Source organism: Hyperolius riggenbachi, chromosome 11 (assembly GCF_040937935.1).
Source record: "Hyperolius riggenbachi isolate aHypRig1 chromosome 11, aHypRig1.pri, whole genome shotgun sequence".
NCBI classification, from domain to species: Eukaryota; Metazoa; Chordata; class Amphibia; order Anura; family Hyperoliidae; genus Hyperolius; species Hyperolius riggenbachi.
In genome coordinates, this window is record NC_090656.1 from 74,844,385 (window position 1) to 74,866,493 (window position 22,109).

The window sequence follows — 22,109 nt, forward strand, 5'->3', positions numbered from 1 at the left end:
GTCCACACAGGAGCAGTTTGCTAGTCAACTAAACAAGTACATCTGTAGGTAACTTTTCTTCCATAATAGCACCTTAATTTGGACAATCTGTTCTGTTCAAAAGCCTCTGAGTTCTGTTTGTGGTGTTTACATTTGGTTCCTATCATTGCTGAACTAGTTAGCCTAATTTTATTACCTGACTTAGGCAAAAAATATTTAAAGCTCACCATACACACATCGATTTTGAACAACCAATTGGGCCCCACCAGCCAGTTATCATGCCTAATTTGTTTATTTACTACCACAAAAAGAATTTGTAGCAGAACAGCATTCAAAGAGTTAAACACTGCATTTTGTTCTTCTGTGGAAAGCTCATTGCTTCAGAGGGCATCTTCTGTCCGCATCAGAAGAGGTGATAACATTATCTTTTGTTTACAGTCCTTTGTCAGCTACAATTAGTATACATTCCTGGCACTGCTGAAACTGAACTGCACTGAGCTGAGAAACAGAGAGAGGAGAGATATGATCGCTAGATAGATTTTAATCTATAAATACAGCAATGGCAGCTTTCAGAGCAGATAGTATGTACTCTGAAATTGTAAAAAAAAAAAAAAAAAAAAGAAAAGCAAATATGATAACTGTATGTAAAAAGTAGGAAACAATTTTTTTTGTTTTATTCCACTTTAAGTAATAACGTTCTGCAGTGTTTCTGGCAAAGGATTTTTAGGCTCCTTTAGTCCATTATGTAACATCCTGCTTGCCCTGCTTACCATACCATAAATCTGACTTCAAGTGTTTTTATAAAGGATTTGGAAAGTGATGGACAGTGATGCAGGTGATGCAGCATTCATTGGAGATAGCTTAAAGACACTTTCCATTCTATGAAACATTCGCATCCATTTAAAATCAAACTGACAGGTTAAATGAAGCTGTGTCAAAATGCTGTGAACTGAATGGAACCTGTGAAAACATTATACTGGCTGCCGTCCTGTGACTGCTCTGTGACTGGCTTCAGTGTAACTTTTCTTTGTCCTGATATTGCCTTTTCTTATGTGTAGAGAGAGTGACTCAGTCTGAGCTGGGAGGGAGATAAAATAGGCGTGGCAATAGGGGATGCAGAGGTTGCGATTGCAGCTGGGCCGCTGGAGCAGAAGGGCCCTATTTTATCCATCTTATTAGCTTTTCATTTGTCCTATGCTGGTAATGAACACCTCTACAGTATATGTGCATTGCATAGTGGTAATCCTTAAACTATTTCCTTACTCTACATACACCTTTCTGTCACTGCAGCTGTCCTTGATAGGGTTTTGGGGCTCCATAGCAATAGAGTGCTAGAGGCCCCATGTAAAACTCGCACCGAGACCCCAAGCTCCTGAGTTACGCCACTGAATAAAACTACTGTCCTGGGCTTCATGTGTGGAAAGCATTTGTGCTTGTTTACCATAAAAAATAATATTTCCATGTGCGTGGAGACAAAAAGGAAAGCCGAGAGCCCCTGATGGTGCAGATTATAACATAATTAGAAACAGACAATAAAATTGAGTAGTTATACTCACAAGTGGGGGTCACCACAAAGGCAACCACTGTGAAGGCAGGTGGGGAGTATGAATCAGACCCCACTCAGGCTAAGAAGTCGCACTTTGAAGACAAAAGGGGAAACACACCCCTCCACCAAGGGGGGACTAGCAATGTAAATAACAAACTGGAACAGAGGCGTCAAGAGGATAAAAAAACAATTATCCACACTATTGCACACAAAGAAGGGTGACTGTGAAAACGCAAAATAAAGTATCATAAATAAATCTAGCTAAATACTCTCTATAAAGTTTTCCATATGCATCATGCCAACAACGAAAAATATAAATACTACAAAAAACAGGAATTGGCTCTTGGGTGCATATAGAAACACGTATAATTTATTAATTACAAAAATTCTAATTACAAACTAACGAAGGAAAAGAAAAATGCACAATACATATAAATGCTAAAAGTATATATATAACCCCACAATGATCATGACCTAAAGGAGGCTGCAGTCCTCCAAAAAAATAGAAAAGGTTCTGGTACTCATGTGCACATGAAATGGCCTTAGAAGATGTATGGTAATAGATCCAGGTGCAAGTTCCATATGCTTTAAGCAAGGAAATAGTAGCACAAAAGCAGAGCATAAAGTTCCTGCATGCAGTAGAGATGAGCTTCCAGCATAATTTATGTATTTAGCAAGATAAAGCCAAGTATAGCATATCATGTGGCAATTAGTTCCAGATTGCAGGCAACTCTAATGATAGCAGCAGTGATATCAAATGTTTCTCTATGTAATCCACAATCCCACTCGCAGACTTGGATGATGACAAGAGCATTGGAGAAATCATTGAAGGAAAAACATTAGAGAAAACGCCAAAGACTCCAACAAGACCCAATTGCAGTCCATCAGGAGATTACATCAAGCCATGCAAACTAGGCAGCAACTGAAAGCACTCATCCCCGCACTGTGTGCATAAAGCTCAGCATAGTTTATGCATTAGAACTTAATTAGTGGATCAGCCAAGATTTTCATAGCTACCAGTCCTTGATGTTAGATTTCAGGTCATGGATCGAGTAGTGGGGATATATTCAAAGCGCCAGGTGACCCCACGACATGTTTCTCTGATGCTAATGTCAGCCTCTTCAGGTGATGGCGCAAACCAACAGGTTACTCTGCGCTAGACGCCAAAGCCGCCATAAGAGCGCAGATATGCACCGCCCACCCGTCCACTCCGTCATGCGGCCAATCGGCAGAGTCGCCTGAATCACCTGGCGTCACATCCGGAACCTCACCGCACATCACAGCGGAGAGGGCCGGGCAAAAGACGCCAGGCATGTTACAGTGGAGCGCACAGAAGTCCGCTCCCTGTAACAGCAGCCATTATCATATTATGCCAGAACTACTGAGCCTGCGCAATACAGCCCGGAGGACGTCCGATGACGTCAGCGCACCGGCGTGACACGCATAATGGAGCGCAGAAGAAGCCCGACCTGGCCGCCGGCCTGGCCAGGTCAGGTCGGCCACCGGAGACCACCGGGAGCCTGCGGAGCGGCGCCGAGGGCACCTCCTGCCTGCCACGGGCTGGAGGAAGCCCCAGGTAAGTGGATTTTGATTTTTTTTTTTTTTTTTTAGTGTCCCTGAACCTTCCCTTTAATAAATTATACGTGTTTCTATACGCACCCAAGAGCCAATTCCTGGTTTTTGTAGTATTTAAAAAAACAATTGTTTTATAATGGATAAAATGGGAGGTAGTGGTGGACTTACCTCCCAGTCCCCACAGAAGACTCAGATGAATATGAGTTAATTTAAAAAAACTTTAAAGGGAAGGTTCAGGGAAACCTGTAAAAAAATAAAAATCCCTATCCACTTACCTGGGGCTTCCTCCAGCCCGTGGCAGGCAGGAGGTGCCCTCGCCGCCGCTCCAGAGGCTTCCGGTCGTCTTCGGTGGCCGACCCGACCTGGCCAGGCCGGCATCTTCTGCGCTCCAAGGACGGGCTCTTCTGCGTCCCACGCGGGCGCGCTGACGTCATCGGACGTCCTCCGGGCTGTACTGCACATGCGCAGAACTACTGCGCCTGCGCAGTACAGCCCGGAGGACGTCCGATGACGTCAGCGCGCCCGCGCGGGACGCAGAAGAGCCCGTCCTTGGAGCGCAGAAGAGCCCGACCTGGCAGCCGGCCTGGCCAGGTCGGGTCGGCCACCGAAGACGACCGGAAGCCTCTGGAGCGGCGGCGAGGGCACCTCCTGCCTGCCACGGGCTGGAGGAAGCCCCAGGTAAGTGGATAGGGATTTTTATTTTTTTACAGGTTTCCCTGAACCTTCCCTTTAACAACTTCACAGCGCAACATGTTTGTTCTTTACAATCATATTTTCAGTTTCAGTTCCAAATCAGTACTGTAAAATGACTGTTAGAAGCAAGAGAAACACTTCAGGGGAGCCAACATTCATTCTTTCTCCCATACACTGGGGAAGGCAGAGCTACAGACTTAAAGAAATAAAAAGTCGAAATAACCATACACAGGTCATACTTACCGCCTGTGTAGTCTACTCCTCAATGTCTTTCTCCTCTTCTGAGCCCCATTTGTCCACTGTGATCAATGGAATTCTCCATCCTCCATTTTAAAAATGGCCATTTACCCCATAAAAGTTTCCTGGTCAGCACACTGTAGCACGCTGCACACTGCAAATCCGATTTGTGATTCTGATTTGCGATTCTGATTCCAATTTGCGATTCCGATTTTCCCTGGATGCGATCAAAAGAAAAACGCAGAAAAAAACACGGTATGCAGTAATGAAAAAAATCGAAAATGGGAATTGTATGTTAAAAAATCTATTAAAAACCGCAAATCGGAATCAGAATCACATGTAGTGTGCAAGAGGCCTTAAACTGTAATATCGCCCACTTGAGCCATAGGGAAACATGGACATTACCTTGCACATTCAGTTGAAACTGACAGCTGCTAATATATAACTAACAGCAACTGGTATATTTCAGTTCTGACAAACTATTGGATAATAAGGGATCACTGTAAGAAGAAAATGGTGAGCTTCTGAGAGGAACTGACAGTAAGGTTAGTATGTAATATTCATTCAGAGGCGTATCTAGACTTATGGCAGACATGGCAAGTGCCACAGGCGCAATGCCTGCTCGTAGTAGCTAGAGGGCGCTGTTCTGCGGCTCTCCCGATGTCCTGATTTGCTCTCTCAGCTGCCTTTCAGCTCTACATGTCAAGTCTGTGTGATAAGAAGGCGCCCTGCACACAAAAGCAGCAGCCACCTATATAGTGCAGAGTTTTCAGCCTGGGCTGCTCTGTTTCCACACAGAAATCCCTGCATGCACACTTACAGCTGCCTCCTCCCAGCCAGTGTTGCTTTCATTATTGTATTCCCGCCCCTGACTCGATCTTCAGTACACTACACTTCTCCTCAAATTCTCCTCCCACCTTCAGCTCAGCATGGTAATTTAAAGAGAAACTCCGACCAAGAATTGAACTTTATCCCAATCAGTAGCCGATACCCCTTTTTACATGAGAAATCTATTCCTTTTCACAAACAGACCATCAGGGGGCGCTGTATGACTGATATTGTGGTGAAACCCCTCCCACAAGAAACAAGAAAAGTATGTACTCTTGAGGCAGGGAACACACTTGTCTTTCAGTTTTCTGCGTGCTTTTTTCTGCATATTTTTTCTGCACACCAAGTGTGTTCCTATGCAGGAAAACGCACGCGTTTTTTCACAGCAGTTGATGTAATTGATAGAGAAAACTGAGAAAATGTGAAGAATCATGATGCAGAATGTCAGTGTTTTTTCTGCGCACAAACAACATATTAAGTGTGAACTAGCCCATTGATTAACATGAGTTCTCAGTTTTTCTGTGCAGAAAACGTGCACGAAAACAGTCAAGTGTGTTCCCTGCCTGACAGTTTCCTGTCTGTGAGCCTTGCTGCATTGTGTGAAATAGCTGTTTACAACTGTTTCCAATTGTCAAAAACCATGCAGCAGCTACTTCACCTGCCAACAGTAAAATGTTCACTGGAGTTCCTCTTTAAGTGGCACTGACATGATAGTATACAAACCATAATTAATAAAAACACAGACAACCAGATTGGAGAAATTTGGCCGTAGACTCTATTTATTGCAGTTTAAGAAATTGTTTAATTATTTATTAATTTCTTTTCAAGTAATCCATTGCAACATAAATGGTACATTAACAAACCCAAACAAATGTATCAATCGATATATAATCAAAATACTGTACAGTGTTTAGACTGGTATTAAAAGTCCTCAAAGTCCAAAACAGCTAGTCAACCCACAATCGTGGGCGACTTTAACCGCCAATAAAGTCAATCCGCCTACGACAACGAAATCCTTGAACAAAAAGGGACGGGTGGGTGGGTGCTTCCAGCTTTCCTGACTAGAAACAGAGGCAACGTGGCCAGAGCATCACAGGTTTGAGGCGATCCCTTCTGTGATTGGCTAGCTGATACTTGGCTCCAAATGACAGCTGCCAATCAACTGAGAGAAGCCTCTCACCTCTGCTCAGCAACCAAATCTCCTCACAGAAACCTCGGGACCGCCCCATAAATGTATAAAATACAAATAGAAAGGCCATTCATAAATAACCCCACCCCAAACTGTCTGGCCACCAAATTACCAAGAGGCCTGCGTTCCATGCTCTCACTATGGCCTTACAGTGTCCTCTTTCCCCGGCAATCTGCAGCACAGTCCTGCTTCCTCTGCAGTGGCGTACCTAGGGCATTTGGCACCCGGTGCTGGGTATTAAAAGACCCCCCCCCCCCTAAAAAATTGGGCGTGGCCACAACCTGCGGCTTGCTCCGTGGCAAAAATGTGCGTGGTCATGACCGGATGAGGGCGGAGCTAACTGTGATTTAAAGTATTAGCTAGTATAGTTGCCCCAGTATAGCTAGTAGTTTCCCCCAGTATAGCTGCCCCCAGTGAAGCTAGTATAGTTGCCCCCAGTATAGCTAGTTTAGTTGCCCCCAGTATAGCTAGTATAGTTGCCCCAGTATAGCTAGTATAGTTGCCCCCAGTATAGCTAGTATAGTTGCCCCCAGTATAGCTGGTATAGTTGCCCCCAGTATAGCTGGTATAGTTGCCCCCAGTATAGCTGCCCCCAGTATAGCTAGTATAGCTGCCCCCAGTATAGCTGCCCCCAGTATAGCTAGTATAGTTGCCCCCAGTATAGCTGGTATAGTTGCCCCCAGTATAGCTAGTATAGCTGCCCCCAGTATAGCTAGTTTAGTTGCCCCCAGTATAGCTAGTACAGTTGCCCCCAGTATAGCTGGTACAGTTGCCCCCAGTATAGCTGGTACAGTTGCCCCCAGTATAGCTGGTACAGTTGCCCCCAGTATAGCTGGTATAGTTGCCCCCAGTATAGCTGGTATAGTTGCCCCCAGTATAGCTAGTATGGCTGCCCCCAGTATAGCTAGTATAGTTGCCCCCAGTATAGCTAGTATGGCTGCCCCCAGTATAGCTGGTATAGTTGCCCCCAGTATAGCTGGTATAGCTGCCCCCAGTATAATTGCCCCCAGTATAGCTGGTATAGCTGCCCCCAGTATAGCTGGTATAGCTGCCCCCAGTATAGCTGCCCCCAGTATAGCTAGTATAGCTGCCCCCAGTATAGCTAGTATAGCTGCCCCCAGTATAGCTAGTTTAGTTGCCCCCAGTATAGCTAGTTTAGTTGCCCCCAGTATAGCTAGTACAGTTGCCCCCCCCCCCCCCGTATAGATGTCCCTGGAGGGGGGAAGCAGCGCTAGAAGGAGGGACAGCGGTGGGAAGGGGGGAAATACCCCCCCTCCTCCCTCACCTGGGACCCCTCCTTCTGCCTCTCTATCCCTACATTCAGCAGTGGCAAGTGCGGGCTCGGCGGCGGGGAGACATGCGCAGAATTACTCACCACTTCCACGTTCCAAGCGCTGGCAGCGTCATGTCGTCACAGATCTCCGCCTTCAATGAAGAGATCTGTGACGACATGACGCTGCCGGCGCTTGGAACGCGGAAGTGGTGAGTAATTCTCTGCATGTCTCCTCGCCGCCGAGCCCGCACTTGCCACCGCTGAATGGAGGGGGAGAGAGGCAGAAGGAGGGGTCCCAGGTGAGGGAGGGGGGGGGAATATTTCCCCCCTCCCCATCGCTGCCCCTACTGCCCCTCCTTCTAGCGCTGCTTCCCCCTCCTGCTCTGCTGCTGTGGGGGGGTCGTGGCGACACCCCCCTGGGTGTCTGTCACCCGGTGCGCCACGCCCCCTGCGCTCTACAATAGGAACGCCACTGTTCCTCTGTGTTATTGCTGTGAAAGTGACCATCAGCAGGACAGCCATAACAGCATTGGATGAGGCCAGTAAGTGATAAAAGTGTCATGAGAGTGACACTGACATTATGTTGTACACATATGTTCCAAATCCACTTTTTGCTGCAGTCTCTGCAGTTTCACACAAATTTCATTTTTCATGGTGGGCAGGAAAATATTTTGAATTGCTGAATGGTGAAAAAAAAACAAAATCTCATGGCAGCATGATTGCTATGCAGTTTTCTTGATATGAGCTCAAGGAAAAAAATGCAGCAGGCAAGGCGATTGCAATTAGGGAGAATTGCGCTGCAGACGCATTGCACTAATGGAAACATCCCAAGCGTTTTTTAGTAGTTAAAGGAAACCAGAGATCAATAATAATAAAAGTTGTATACATACCTGAAGCTTTCTCCAGCCCCATCCGCATGGATCGCTCCCACGCCGCCATCCTCTGCTGCCTGCAGCTCCAGTATCGGGTCCCGTTTCTTCCTCCAGTCATGGCCAGTCTGCGCAAGTGAAGTGCGCTCTCTACATATCACTCCAGTGGCCGCTAGAGAGATACGTAGAGAGTGCACTTCCTCTTGCGCAGACTGGCGGCGACTGGCAGAAGTTACGGGCCCGATACCGGAGCTGCAGGCAGCAGAGGACGGCGGCATGGGAGCGATCCGTGCGGATGGGGCTGAAGGAAACCCCAGGTATTTGTTGTCCAATACCATTTGAAATCACATTACAAACTGCTGCTCGTGGAAGAAAGTCAGTTATCACCTCCTGATATGCCAATCTGATCAATCCCTATCCAATCGGAAAATCGGAATTTCATTGGATAGTGATTGCTGCCCGCCCCACCCAGCATTCTCAAGGTGCGTACACACATGCGACTATAGTCGTTTGAAACGATCGTTTAAAAAAAGCAACCAACGATCATTAAGTCTAACGACGGACGAGCTAGATCGTTAAAAACGAACGATCTAGCTTGGCGGATTTTTACCAACGACGATCGTTTGCAAAAGTAGCACATCGTTGGAAACGGTCCTTCGTACTAGGCTTGACATGCACATTTCGCTATTTCTCCATGAAACTTCTCATTTTTATGCGCAAGCACAATATCTGCTTTATGTGATGTAACGTTCGTTCGAACGATCAGATCGTTACACACATTTAAAAACTAACTTTACTTAGGTCGTTCTTTCATCAATTAAAAGTTCGTTCGTCGTTCTCAACGAACGATCGTTGTCGCATGTGTGTACGTAGCATTAGTCAGCAGAAATCTATCAAACATTGATTTAAATGCAAGCATTGTACGTTCTTGATGCACTGTAAACTTGGCCATATTCTTATCGATTTTCCTGTTTGAAGCCCAGGAGATTTGATCACACTGTTTGAATCTGCCAGAAATCTTTTGCCCCAACATTTCTGCTTGGTCAATTTTGACCTGAAATAAATGTAAACCATGTATTGCAGAGGGGGCATGGGAATGCATTCAACATTATTAAACCCACAACACTAAGTATTAACCACTTATTTAAATAAAAAAGACACAAACCACCATTGGCGTTAAACAGGCCGCGGCCATTGTTTATTGGGGGGGGGGGGGAGCGGTAACAAACAACCAACTCTATTGTATAATTCACATAACCATGTAACTTTATTTCCATGTGAACACAGACATTACTTGACCAACACAACCACGATCGATGGTCTGTGGACCCCACACGATCGCCACCACCAGTTAGTTTCTTTCACCATACCCCCCAATAAGAGAAAGCCCGCGACGAATGAAAGCAATAAAATAGGGACAGGTGGGTGGGCAGCAGCACAAGTCTGTCTCGAGAGCTCTTATCAAGTGACACTGACTGCTCTGACAGAACTGGTTTTACTTCACCTCAGCCAACCCCCTGATTGGCTAAGGACTTCTGGAGGGAATGAAGCTCCGTCCAATCAGCTTCAAGCTGTGCCTGATTAGCACACAGCTCAGAACTTTGCTTAACAACAGCATCTCTTCTGAGGTAGAATTACCTCACAGCATCTGAAACACAGAAAAGACTGCCAGTACCAACCTTAACAATATACATGTATACATCTATATATACACTTGTTCAATAGTTTCAGCATACCCATGTTCGCTGCCTCCCTATTTGTAATGCAGCTCATTCAGGAGTTATGGTTGATCCATGCACCATAGTGTTTCAGTGTAACGGTGCTGCTTGAACGATTTTCAGTACATCCTTTCTTGAAATTTATGGAATATTAATGTGCACTGTGTGGTGTGAATCGATTACAATTAGCTTCTGATCAAAGTGTTTGCCTAATTAGGGGAAAATCTGTGAATGCAGCTCATTGCAATGGGACATCGATTACGCACTCCTCCTGCTTCATCCCCACTTGAATATTTATAAAAATGTCCAATGAGACCTTTGTTCAATGAACAGTTTAGAATGTTGGGATAATAATTGATTGGTAGATTTGACCAAAGTGATGAATCAGCCAGTTATTGAACAGAAAAAGGCTACTTTCACACTTGGTGCAATGCGATCGTCCTGTGGCAGAGGAGAGCCTGGGATCATGCAGCAACACTCTGCAGAGTTTGCTGCAGCCTAACATTGATTTAGATACTTGCCATGCATTGCGTTGCACAGTGGGTAGTGTGAATAATCTTATTGAGGTTGACTGTACTACTTGATACAGACCTCTCCTGTCTCACCCCCCTTGCACAGAAATGTTCCAATGTGTCCGATTAGACTTTTGAAAAAATAAAATAAAGGGAAGGAACCCAACTTTAACTCCCCAGTGTAAAAGTAGCCTAGTTTCCACAAGTCCCGAATCATGGGCGGTTTCCGCAGAACCTATCCGAATCCCCATAACCGTGTATGGCACGGCTATAGCAATAGGGACACCAATTCGCATCAGGACGGGTCCATTTTTGGACTTTGGACTTGGCACTCTTGTGGAAATAAAGTAGTGGATACCAAGACATAGGTGTCGTGTGTGTGGGGGGCAATTTCAGTGTTTGCCATGGGCGCTGTTTTCCCTAGATACGCCACTGTATCCATTTGCAGCTACGTCATTTGTTTATTTTAAATAATTTTACTTGCTTCAGGTTCCCTTTAGGCAGGGAACACATTTTCTGTCAGTTTTCTGCGCGCAAATTTCTGCTTGTGTTTTCTGCACATGTAGGTATGTATGCAAGAAGACACACATGTTTTTTAACAGCAGCTAATGTAATTGATAGAGAAAACTGGCAAAATGTGCAGAATTATCATGCAGAATGTCAATTGTTTTTTTCTGTGCGCGAAAAACACATTAAGTGTGAATTAGCCTCATGCAGACACACTGCACAAAAACAGTCAAGTTAGTTCCCTGCCTCACTGTTCCCCATGAAAGACTGAAAACAGGAAGTGAAAAATCTACAGACCACAACTACGAAAACACTAAGCTGCTCCAACTGGCCATGGCCAACTGTCACTAGGCTGATGCCCACTGATCCTGACACCAATATCAGATGAGATATTGACAGGTGGCCAGTGGGAGAGATCTGTGTAGAACTGCCCATACATCACTATATGTATGGGCACCTTTAGATCTGGTTGAACTGACTAGAGAGGCACCTTTAGATCTGGTTGAACTGACTAGACAAGGCCCGGATTTACATCACAGGAGCTTATAGACACAGATGTCCTGGCACCTTAGACCTCGCCCTATGAACCTACATACCCCCACCAAACTGCACCGCAAGTGTGCTGGCTGGCCCAGCGGTCACTTCTCTCTTACGTCCCTTGCGTGTCATAAGTAGCAACAGGTGCCCCTTAGTATTAGGTAGGCAGAGGTACCCTCAGTTAAGTAGCTAGATGTGCCCCTAAGTATACGGTAGCCAAAGGTGCCCCCAAGTATTAGGTAGCTAGAGGTACCCCCCGACTGAAGGGAGATCTCATCAGTGGAATGCCGAGACCTGGGTGAGTAACCTCTTATTTACACTCAACTTGGGACTCTGCATAGGGAAGGAAGGAGGGAGGGAGGGAGGGAGCCGCCTTTCCATCATCAGGTGCCTGTAGGCATGTGCCTACAATGGCTTATAGTAAATCCATCCCTGGAATAGACTTTCAAAGGATAGTTTTAAGCTTGATATTTTTTATTTAATAGTTTAAAGAAACTTCATCTAAAATGTAGCAGCCTTATAGCCTTCAGTTTGTTGAATAAGGCCTGCTATACTTTACTATCATCATTAAAAAAAGTGCTTACTTCATTAGATGTAAGCGAACAACAGGGTTTTAATTTGGAGAGCATAATACAAAACATGCAATCATAAAGCCAATCCACTGAAAATGAATACTGCAGTTTTCACTGAATCAAATCTAACTAGCTTCCATGTGAGAACGCTCACCTCGCATTTCACTTCGTAATGTCATTCACATAAATCAGCACTGGGTGGCAGTGTGCTCAATGCTTCCTTTCTGTCACTTTATTATTACTGCTTTTTTAATTGTAAAGTAATTGCAGCATGTACAACAGCCTTTTACTGCAGTCATTCAGCAGGAAACTCAGGCACAACTCATCTGGCAAATATGTTTTAAAGCAACAGTAGATTTTATTGAAACAAAAAATAAATCCCCGTATTCATTACAACACTTTTTTTGTTGCTGTAGTTTTTTGTTTGCTGACCCTCCGCTGCCACCACAAAAGCTCCAACCTAATCAGTGTCCTCAGCGACCCAAAAACCAATTAAGGTGCCCGTATTTACAAGTATGGGCAGATCAACCAAGATCAGATCCCTATGCGGGGGGGGTCGCCCAGAAGCAGCCTTATCAGTCCGCCGACAGACTGTACACACGCTGCACTGTCTGCTGAAAACCCGCCCAGCGAGAGGTGCCGATGGACCCGTCGTTGCCTTCCATCAGACGTGTGTACGAGCCTTAATGCTGGATCCACACGGTGCGTTCGCGCACTCGATTTCCCGCTCGATTCCCGTCGATTTGTTTATTTTCAACATGTCCGATTTGGATTTCGATGGATCGTTAGGTCGATTCGGCATACTTTGCATGCGAATCGACCTAATGATCCATCGAAATCCAAATCGGACATGTTGGAAATAAACGAATCGATGGGAATTGACGGGAATCGAGCGGGAAATCGAGTGCGCGAACGCACCGTGTGGATCCAGTCTTAGAGTACTTGGGGAGAACAAGGCACTTGGCAGGAGTGATCTGTCAGGATGGATCGATGGCCGAACAGTTGAGAGCGTCAGGGGCATCTGGATTCTCAGAGGTGGTCATTACTGGCCACAGCAGTCGGGTTTCCTCTAGAGTGTGTACCCTTTACGAGTCTTGACCTTGGGTCTGACACAAGGGCTTTGTCACTGGAGTCACAATCTGCAGGTCTGCCATTGAACGTATGAGACTGAGATTTGTCATTGGAGATTTTTGAGGACTCTGGACATCTGTTACTGGAGTCTACCATTGAGGAATATGTAACTGAGAATCTGTTGCTTGGACTCCGTCTCTGGCATCTATCACTTGGGATCAGTCAAAGGTGTGTCTGCCAGTAATGCAGGGCCGGGCCGAGGCATAGGCTGGAGAGGCTCCAGCCTCAGAACGCAGTGTAGGAGGCGGCGCACAATTCATTCAGCTGTCATTCTGATTGTGTTTGAAGCAGAAAGAAATAAGAAAAGGGGATACATAACAGTGACTGCAAGCCAGATAACTAGATATTAAGGTGTTGGGGAGGTTGTGGACCCTGTGGCCCTCTTAGTCTAATAGCAATCAGTGTGTGACGGCTGGGGTGGGAGGGATGGAGGGGCGCACTTTGGTGTCTCAGCCTTGGGTGCTGGAGGACCTTGTCCTGGCTCTGCAGTAATGGGTTTATCAGAGGGGTCTTTCATGGGGGGAAACGGTTCTGTCACCAGGGCCGCCTACAGAAATTTCTGGACCCCATATTGGGAAAGTCTATTGCCCCCTTCCCCCCTTCCCATGCCAAATCACAATCTGCAGAAAGAAAGGCCTGAACATATGAACACCTTTGTACCCGCTTTTCATCTTTCATCTGTAACATTGATGTTGTTGTACAATTGGCCAGCCAGTTTTGGTGCACTTCAATTCACTTGCATATAAAAACACATGAACTTGGGCGTCCGCAGGAAATTTTCCGGAGGGGGGGGGGGGCAAAAAAGGAGGGGAGAGGTGTGTGCCAAAAACGGGCATGGCCATGTACCAGGATGTGGTTACAGGTGGAGCCAAATTTACATGAACATAGCAATGGTGGGACATTAGACTAGGACTATAGTAAGAATTAGATTGCGAGCGCCTCTGACACAGGTGCCCCCCAGTTTAGTGGCAGGTGCCTCTCAGTTCAGGTAGTGACAGGGACCCCCAGTTCAGGTAGTGACAGGGACCCCCAGTTCAAGTAGTGACAGGGACCCCCAGTTCAGGTAGTGACAGGGACCCCCAGTTCAAGTAGTGACAGGATGCATTTTTACAGATGACATACTTAACACTGGTATTTCTCTGCTATTTACAACTAAAAAGGAGTTCCTTTTCAAGAGTACAAAGGCACTGGGAGAGTGACAAAACACCTGAGGGACAATGCATTTCCATGTGCATTATAAGTGTGCATGAGCCCTCAGATCCAAAAACAGCAGTCATCTGTACATACTATACAGAGCACACAACATGCAAACACACATACTCCATACATATGCATACATCACACACAGCAAGCATCCCTCACTCACTGTTAGCTCTCCCTGTCCTGCCGAATTTATCTCTGAACCCCATTATCAGCTTGGCTCAGAGCTGTAAACAAATACAGCAGAGAGAAGCCGACCAGGATTTCTGTGCTTTTTTTCAGCCTGGCCCTAAGTGTCAAAGTTTACATATTGTATCTCTACCAGCAGTCTCAGGATACCCGCAAGCATCCCCCTCAGAACTTGCAACTTTGGTCAGGTGTCTGATGCCTTCATGTGCTTTGCTTCATGGTTGGGCCCCCTTGGCCAGGCTCCAGAACCCCAGGGGCCCCATACACCTATCCCTCATTTGATACCCTATTGGCAGCTCTGTCTGTCACTTATGAGTCTGTGTAACTCAGTGTCTTTGAAAATAATCCTGTAAAAGCTGACAGATTTTAAGACTAGACCATTTCTCCATGGGAGATTCTCAGTATTACTTTTATTATTTAAAAAAGCACTCCCTGAAAAGCTTCCATACTCATTTGCACTCTATTTTGGCAGTTGGACTGGCCATCTGCAGTTCAGTAAGTCCTTTTGTAAATAAAGAAATAACTGAGGAGCCCCCATGAGGAGATGGACTAGTCCAAAACCTCTCAGATTTCCCTGGTTACTTAAAGAGGAACTGTAGTGAAAATAAATTAATGAATAAAATTGCTTATTTTTTATAATATACATTTATAGATTATTTTTTTACAATATACGTTTATAGATGTGTTTGCCCATTGTCAAATCTTTCCTATCTCAGATTTACCTTCTGAAATGTATCACTGGTGGTGACATCTTTAGTTCTGCCACTTGAGCTGTACGGAATTCTTGTAAGGGCCGGAGCCCACTAATGCAGTTGTGCGCAATTGTATGCAGTTCTGTCAACTGCGTTAGTGGGCTCAGGCCCTTACCGAGTGTTCTATACAAAGAGGGAAATATTGCTTGCTTGGCAGTTGGGAAAGCTGATCTTTCCCACAATGCAATGAGGTTCACAGACAGCAAATTGTGGGGACCATGGCCATGACATCACACTGTGGGAGGGGTTTCACCACAACATCAGCCATACAGACCCCCCTGATGATCAATTTGAGAAAAGGTAAATCATTCTTGTGGGAAAGGGGGTATCAGCTACTGACTAGAATGAAGTTCAATCCTTTCTTGGTTTAAGTTCCTCTTTAATTGTTGTATCTAGGGGAGCCATGGCTACTTGTATCTAGAGGAGCCATTGGAGCAATGGTAACACGGCCCTGTGGTCACTCTTTCACTGTAACATGGCCTTATGGTCACTCAGTCTGTGTAACATAACTCTATGGTCATTAAGTATCTGTTAGACCCCTAGAGTCATTCACGTAATGATACAAAATAAAATCCTTAGTAGACTGTGTTAAAGAAACTTTTCAATATCAGACTACTCATCTATCAGCAGACCTCCTGGTGGTGGCAATGATCCCCCTCTGCTCTTGGTCTCTTCAATTCAAAAAGATTTCTAACAGTCATAATTTCCCTGCACAGAGCTGCTGATTACCCCAGTAAAGTATTGACCTTTAGAAGTCTTGTGACGTGGAGGAGACCAAGTAAGGAGGCGTGTCCTTATTCTTGTCAGCTAACCTGCTTTGATGGGATCTCAGGTGTGAAAAGCAGTATTTCTGAGCATTTTTGACAAAAAGTATATTAAGGTTTATATTCCACTGCTATTACATGAATGACTACAGTATAGGTACAAATATTCACTATGGCGCTCCTTTAAATGTGTTTGGATGCCTGGTCATAATTTCCAGAATATGCTTTCATCTTTCCTCTGTGTCGCTAGCATAAGATGTGATGAATATTGTATGATTCTTCCACATCACAGCTCCTTGCTCTATTAAGTCATCAGACATCTTGCGTTTGGCTTTGAAGAAGGGAAGCCAGGTGATGGCCCTCATTGATAATAAATGCGGCGGATTCTTTGATCTGCGCACAGCCTATTGATTTCATCTGTAAAGATGTGTTTTACAGAGATCCGCTGTCTCAGCCCCCCTCCCCTCCTTGTCATTCCCAGCACATACGGCTCACAGCCAGTGGAAGTCGGTTGTCTCCCTGCGCGCTGCTCTCTCCTCACCTACACTACACGTCTGTGATGGCTTCCCTGTGATCCTGCACAAGGAGGCATTCATCCATATTTACAGCGAGCAGCTCTGGAGGGAGGGGAATTTAATCCCAGGTTCATCTCGGATTTTCACACAAGAATCAGGCCACCCTCTTCTGTCAGCTGCTGCCAGAGACTCCTATGGCAGATGAGGCACCTTCTATCCACATCCTCGGACTAATCTACATGGGGGCACCAGAGACTCTGCTGCAGATTAGTGGTAAGCCTGTGCTTTGTTTTCTCAGCTTTCACTCGCATGGTGCGGACTTCCAGGGCCTCGTGTGCATTGTGTGGTGATGTGATGGCTGCTAGGCCTACCGTTCCTGTATGCCATAAGTGACTTCATCATCCGCTTTAGTGGTGTCTGAGATGTCTGTAAGACTGCCTAGCTCTTCAGCTAATGCTACTTATATCAATAATCCCTGAAGACAGTCTATGCTTCTTTTCAGTCTCTGCTTTTATGCATAGACAGTTGTTAGATAAAGCATGGTGGAGTAGAGAGGGTTAATGTAATGTCATATGCTTGTTGCATTACACAGTCACAAACACACCCCTCTCATCACTTAGTCTGGTTTACCCTAAAGACGTCCGATTTACGAATGACAAGTCGCAAGTAAAAAATTCCATTGATCTGGAAACGGTTTCAGTCAACGGATAGTAAAAATATTGACCGTTAGTTACATTATTGCACATATGACATGACAAGCATAGAAAGACAGTCTATAAATTGAAGCCTTGCTGAAAAGTAAACAGAAGCATGATAGATTGTAAGCTTCTGGCAGGGTGTCCTCCCTAGTGTTTCCAGCATTATCTTGCACACCTCTCACAGACTATAATGGACTTGAGCTACTGTTACCAAAGGCATTCAACACTATTGTATGATTTTATTTCTTTGTAAAAGTGAGTAGATTTTAGTGCTACATCTTACCATTGGCGGGGTGCATAACTGGGTGCATAGCAACACCCAACATAATAGTCAAAGTCCTAAGTCAGTTAGCACAACATTCTTAAAAGCTGAAGTGTTTTTTTCATTCTTCGATGCATATGTCAACATCAAGAATTGCTGTTCTTGGTGTTGACACGTGTTGAAGAGTAAAAAAAAAAAACACTTTAGCTTGTTTCTTGTATCTTGTTTCGTGGTTGAGTGAGGCCCTGGTGTGGGCGCAACTTCTGTATCCCTTGCTACCCCACTGGCTGAGGGCACTCAAGAAAAGTCATAGTTGGCGCCATATCCTCTCCCTGTTTCTCTCTCACTCTCCTCACTGTAGAAAAATTAAATACTGCGACAAACCCCTTCCCTCCACCACTTAAAGACCTGTGCTGTCATCTACTGGGGTTGGCTGCTGGGATAAGGTATACTTTGTGTGAAGAGTTAGTGGCAGGGAGTTTACCATATTTTTCGGACTGTAAGATGCTCCGGGCCCCTAAGAAGTAACTAGCTTTAGAGGGCAAAAAACAGGGAGAAAAAATATTTACTAATCCTCAGGGCCGGTTCTAGACTTTTTGCTGTCTGAGGCAAACTTGTAAGGATGTGCCCCCTCCTCAGTCAGGACAACAGTGTCACCTCCTCTCTTCTGCTGTGAAAGTCAAATAAAACACTGCTGCTCTCCTGCCTCCTCCCTCCTCACTTGCTGCCAGACTCCTCACACAGTACAACAAGCTGCTTTTCCCCAATGATGACCTCTTCACCTCGCTCTCCTCTCACTTCTCCTCCTCCTCTGACTGCATGTTGTTACAAAAATGCTGCCCCTCTAATGTCTGTGCCTGATTCAAATGTTTCACCTTGCTTCATGAGAGAACTGGCCCTGCTAATCCTGGTCTGTCCATGTTCCAGGAACATCTTGTGGATCTCCGACCCCCCCCCCCCCATCCCCTCTAATTATTGTGTCTTCCTTGTACCTTTTGTGTTTTTGTGTTCGTTTGTGTCCCCCTTGTATATTTCGTGTCCTCCTCTATCCTTCCTGTGTCCTCCTCTGTCCTTCCTGCATCCCCTTCTGTCCTTCCCGTGTCCTCCCTTGTCCACCTCTGTTATTCCAATGTCCCCCTGTGTCCACCTCTGTCTATCCCATTTTTTCCTATGTTCACCTCTTTCCCCCTCTGTCCTTCCCATGTCCCACTGTGTCCACCTCTGTCCCCCTGTCCTTCTCATATCCCCCCATGTCCTTACTGTGTCCCACTCGGTGTGCTCGCCAGATCACTCACCCTCCATGGGAGTGGCAGCATATGTAGGCCAGCCAGGAGATGATTTGCGGCCAGTCAGGCTGGGAGCGCTGCTATGGAATCAGTCGCCCTCAATGGGAGCGGCAACACGTGGAGGTTGCCAACCGGGAGATTTTTTGCGGCCAATCAGGCTGGGGGTGCTGCCAATCACTGTGACTGCAGCCGAAGGTCTCCAGGGCGGGACCATGGCTCCATCATTGTGGCCAATTGATGCACTCACTGAAACCCATTGATTGGCAGCACCCACCGCCTGACTGGCCACAAACCATCTCCTGGCTGGCCACTTACACACACTGCCGTTCCCATGGAGGGTGAGTGATTCTGGAGCATCGCCCCCAGGCTGACTGGCCATAAATCATCTCCTAGCTGGTCACCTACACACGCTGCCACTTCCATGGAGGGTGAGTGATCCAGAGAGCAGACCGATGCAGCTGAAGGTGTTTGTGTATGTGTGTGTGGGGGGGGGGGGGGGACACCTGGAGTGGTCCCAAGGTATTATTCGGAATATAAGACATAGGGAATTTTTACTCCACTTTTGGGGGGAAAAAGGTGTGTCTTATATTCCGAAACATATGGTTCTTTGTTTCACGCAGGGGCGGACTGACAACTCATGGGCCCCCGGGCAATAGGCGATTATGGGGCTCTGTACCAGTTTTGGGCCACATTCCATGTTATTTTTTACAGATTAAGATATAATAATTTTACTGCCAACAGATATCTTACACTGATAAAAAACCCTGCGCCGAAAAATGGGTGTGGTCACGCAACAGAATGTGGGTGTGGTCATGGGTGGGGCAAAATATACATGACCTTAGCAGTAGTGTAAAAGGTCTGCAGGGGAAGTTTGAACTCTGCCATAGTGTTTCCCCCCAAAATACATGTAATCTGACAGCATTTCACCAAAAATCCATGCAATATGGCAGCCGTTCCTTCAAAATACAGATAATACGGCAGTCGTTCCCCCAAAATAGACGTAATCTGGCAGCAGCCGTTCCCCCAAATACACATAATTTGGCAGCGGTTCCCCAAAATATGCATAATCTGTCAGCGGATCACCCAAAATACATGTAATCTGGAAGCAGCGGTTACCCCAACATACACAATCTGGCAGCGGTTCCCCAAAAATACACTTAATATGGCAGCTGTTCCCCAAAAATAGTTAATCTGGCAGCAGTTCCCCCAAAATAGGTGCCCCCAGTATAGGTAACCAGGTCAAAAAGTATCCCCAGTGGAAGTAACCAGGCCTATACGTGTTGCCTGTCCAGGTATCCAGGTTTATAGGTGTCCCCAGAATAGGTAGCCAGGTCTATGGGTGTCCCCAGAATAGGTAGCCAGGTCTATGGTGTCTCCAGTATAGATAGCGAGGTCTATTGATCTCCCCAGTATATGTAGCCAGGTGTATAGGTGTTGCCAGTATTTGTAGCCAGGTCTATAGGTGTCCCCAGTATATGTAGCCAGGTGTATAGGTGTCCCCCTTCCCTCACCTTGGGGCCCCCCTTCCTGGCTCTCCCCTCTGGATTAATAATGTCTATTAGTCTCAGCGCAGCGGCTGACAGCGGGCAGGGACTTACCGCTGTTCTTCCAGCCGGCGGAGGGAGCGCTGATCTGTGCGCCGCGGTCTTGAGTAGACCAGACTAGCGGCACACAGATCAGCGCTCCCTCCAGTGGATGTAACAGCGGTAAGTCCCTGCCCGCTGTCAGCCACTGCACCTAGACTAATAAACATTATTAATCCAGAGGGGAGAGCCAGGAAGGGGGGCCCCAAGGTGAGGGAAGGGGGGGGGGAGATGTCCGCCCTTCTCCACCGCTTGCCCATCGCTCCCTTTCACTGGCTGCTTCCCCTCCTGCTCAGGGTGCTCTGGCGGGCCCCCCCCCCTGACCACAGGCCCTCGGTCCATGCCCGAATGGTCAGTCCGCCCCTGGTTTCACGCCCATTCTTTTCCCACTAGACCACCCTTGGACGTACTTATCCAACTTCCTTGTTTTTGCTTAAAGGCCAGGCACATGGGAAACTTCGGCGGGCTGTCAGCCAAGTTGATCCACCTGGCAAAATGCTTGTGGGGTGGCAGGGGTCAGGGGCAATTGTACACACACCTAATTATTGGCTGAGGTGGTCATTATTGGCCTCCTCAGCCAACTTTAATCAAGAGTGTGTATGGAACTTTAGACAGCAGTTCTTCTGTAACATATACCTAAAGTGACTTGTTAGATACACTTGTGTATACAAAATACTGATCCTACTTGTCTAATGCCTATGTTCTCTTTTTCACTGTAAGGGTTAAATAGTCCAGGACTATTAATCACAGTGTCTCTGTACTAGTAGATGAAGACTGCAAATAATGCTCCTTGATAAATTAAAGTCATAAAACTTGTGTGTTGCTGTGCAAACTCTGCTGACAGCAGGGAGCAGAAATTAAGTCTAAGTTACCATTAATCTCTCTGTGAGACAGTTAAATCTTCAAACCTAGAAGTTTAACCCTTGCAACCAAAATAAGTGTGGGACTCCAGGAAAAAATCTATAATTATAACCTCAACTGTTTATCTCTTAAAGGGGAACTTCAGCCTAAACAAACATACTGTCATCAAGTTACATTAGTTATGTTAATTAGAATAGATAGGTAATATAATCTATTACCCACCCTGTTTTAAAAGAACAGGCAAATGTTTGTGATTCATGGGGGCTGCCATCTTTGTCATGGGGGCAGCCATCTTTTTGGTTGAAAGGAGGTGACAAGGAGCAGGAGACACAGTTCCAACTATCCTGTGTCCTGATTACCCCTCCCAGCTGCACATGCTAGGCTTCAAATGTCAAATTCAAAATGTAAAAAAAAAAAATTGCACCAAAACAGCAGAACGAGAACCACATAATCAGAAATCCCATCATGCTTTGCACAGCATCAGGGGAAAAAAGCCCGGGCAGTTTTCTTCTGTCCAGCTAAAAATGAGGCTTGTATAAGAGAAACAAAGTTCTGCTGTTGTGAAACTGTTAAAGAAACACAAAGCCTTTTAAGTGCTGCTGAGTCGATTTTTAGTCCGGAGGTTCACTTTAAGCTTATGTTAGGTTCCCTTCAAGAGAAGCCTATAGGCATGAGCGTACCAGGGCAATATAGCGCTGATGGCAAACACTGAAATTGCTCCCACACAACCAATACTAATAGGTAACCAGATGTGCCCCCCAGCATTTTGTAGCCAGTGATGCCCCAGTATTAGGAGAGAGTCCTGTATAGGTATCCAAAGGTATCCTCCCAAG

At 45.9% G+C, this 22,109-nt stretch overlaps 1 protein-coding gene across 1 annotated transcript in view; it reads left to right on the forward strand.

Moving 5' to 3' along the window:
* Window positions 1-16,402: 16,402 nt before the first annotated feature.
* Window positions 16,403-22,109, forward strand: part of BEAN1 (brain expressed associated with NEDD4 1) — a 32,869-nt gene continuing 27,162 nt past the window's right edge. Inside the window, exon 1 of the mRNA XM_068259986.1 lies at window positions 16,403-16,859. The gene's annotated coding sequence lies outside the window, so the exon portion shown is untranslated. The remainder of the gene's footprint in view (window positions 16,860-22,109) is intronic.